The sequence below is a fragment of the Gossypium arboreum genome, chromosome 5, assembly GCF_025698485.1.
Source record: "Gossypium arboreum isolate Shixiya-1 chromosome 5, ASM2569848v2, whole genome shotgun sequence".
Classification (NCBI taxonomy): domain Eukaryota; kingdom Viridiplantae; phylum Streptophyta; class Magnoliopsida; order Malvales; family Malvaceae; genus Gossypium; species Gossypium arboreum.
Genome location: NC_069074.1, coordinates 63,743,582 through 63,745,902, shown reverse-complemented (window position 1 = coordinate 63,745,902; position 2,321 = coordinate 63,743,582). Strand labels below are relative to the sequence as shown.

The 2,321-nt window shown below is 38.6% G+C and overlaps 1 non-coding gene across 1 annotated transcript; it reads left to right on the top strand.

The window, feature by feature from the left end:
• Positions 1-1,766: 1,766 nt before the first annotated feature.
• On the top strand, positions 1,767-1,873 carry LOC128293447 (small nucleolar RNA R71). The gene has a single exon (XR_008283630.1). It is a non-coding gene; the product is annotated as a small nucleolar RNA R71 (small nucleolar RNA).
• Positions 1,874-2,321: the final 448 nt, after the last annotated feature.

Below are 2,321 nucleotides of genomic sequence, written 5' to 3'. Positions count from 1 at the left end.
TTTGTCTCCAACCTTAAGCTGATTTGGTGAAATATTGAACTCGTCATGGCATGGTTTTATTTTATAGTGTGATCTCGGTTTCTATGTCCACCATTCATCTAGTTCCTCGACCTATAGCCTTCGTTCTTCACAGATGGGTCCTTTGTCGTTACTCGAACATGGCTTAGGTGTGTTCTTTGAACGTGTTTCTTGCAACGAAGGTTTCACCACATGATCAGTATTAGTAGTACGATTTATACAATCACCCTCGATATTTGATGTGTTACTTGAATTACGAGCTTGAAGAGTGATTGTTTCCTTCCCTACACGAAGTGTGAGTTCACCTGTACCAATATCAATTATAGTTCTAGCAGTTGCTAAAAAGGGCCTTCCTAAAATTAAAGGCACGTTACTATCCTTTTCTATGTCTAGAACAACAAAATCAACTGGGAATATGAATTTGTCAATTTTAAAGAGTACATCTTCAATAATACCCCTAAGAATCTGATTGTTTTGTCTGCTAACTGAATACTCATCTTGGTTTGTTTGGGTTTCCCAAGACCTAGTTGTTTAAACATTTTATAAGGCATGACATTGATACTAGCCCCTAAATCAGCCAAAGCATTATTAACATCTAAGCTACCAATTAAACAAGGAATCATAAAACTCCCTGGATCTTTAATTTGTTGGCCAGCTTATTTTGTAGTATGGCTGAGCAAACTACATTTAACTCTACATGCGATGCCTCATCCAACTTTTGTTTATTTGTTAAAAGCTCCTTTAAGAATTTGACTGCGTTTGGCATCTGCGAAAGAGCTTCAATAAACGATAAGTTAATATGTAATTTTTTTAATAATTTAAGGAATTTACCGAATTGTTCATCTGTGCGGTCTTTCCTTGTCGCATTGGAGTATGGCACACGAGCTTTGTACTCTTTACTTACTGGTGTTTGTTCACTGTGGTCTACCTCACCTTTGCTCTTACTTACCATAATTCTTTACCTCGGTTCTAGTTCAGGTTGAACTAATCCTTCCTCATCTTGAATGGTAACTGCATTGAGCTGTTCCCTTAGGTTAGATTCAGTGTTACTCGGCAAGCTACCTTGTGGTCGTTCAGAAATCAATTTGGCGAGCTATCCTATCTGAGTTTCGAGCCCTTGGATCAATTACTGTTGATTCTTAAGTGTTGTTTCAGTATTCTAAAAATGAGTTTTTGACACCGAGATAAACTTTGTTAGCATCTCCTCAAGGTTTGGCTTTTTCTCTTGTTGGTAAGGTGGTTGTTAGAAGCCTGGAGGTGGTGGTGGTCTCTGATTCCCTTGGCCTCCCCATGAGAAATTTGGGTGGTTCCTCCATCCTGCATTGTAAGTGTTACTATAGGGATTATTTTGATGTCAAGGATTATTACCCATATAATTTAATTGCTTGTTTTCCATGTTGTGACCATAATGTGGGTATTCTGAATTGCTCATTCTTCCTCCACTTGCATTGCGTTGTATTACTGAGTGAATCTGTGAAGAACCAAGAAAACCGTCAATTTTTCTATTCAAAAGTCCTACCTGATTAGAGAGCATGGTGACCGAATCGACGTTAAAAATGCCAGCTGCTTTCTTTGGCTTTGTCCTCATGACTTGCCACTGATAATTATTCAGTGACATCTCTTCTATAAATTCATAAGCATCCTCAGGTGTCTTATTATTGATAGTTCCACCAGCGGCTGCGTCAACCATCTGTATAGTCAAAGGATTCAGGCCATTGTTAAAAGTTTGAACCTGCAGCCAGAGTGGTAACCCATGGTGAGGGCACCTTCTCAACAGATCCTTATATCTCTCCCATGCATCGTAGAGTGTTTCTAGATCCATTTGCACAAAATAAAAGATGTCATTCCTTAACTTAGCCTTTTTAGCTGGCAGAAAATATTTAAGTAAAAACTTTTCGGTCATTTGTTCCCAAGTAGTGATTAACCCTCGTGGTAATGAGTTCAACCACTATTTAGCTTTGTTCTTCAATGAAAAGGGAAATAACCGAAGACGAATGGCATCATCAGAAACACCATTGATTTTAAATGTGTCGCAGAGTTCCAGGAAATTTGCTGAATGAGCGTTGGGATCCTCGTCTTGGAAACCATTAAACTGAACAAATTGCTGTATCATTTGAATTGTGTTAGGTTTCAGTTCAAAATTATTTACAGCAACAGCAGGCCTAACTGTGCTTGATTCAGTTCCTGTTAAAGAAGGTTTAGCATAATCATACATAGTGCATGGAGCAGGATTCTGATTTACTGGATCAGTAGCAATCGCAGGAGGTATCGAATTATCCCGATTTTCAGCCATCTCCTTGGTT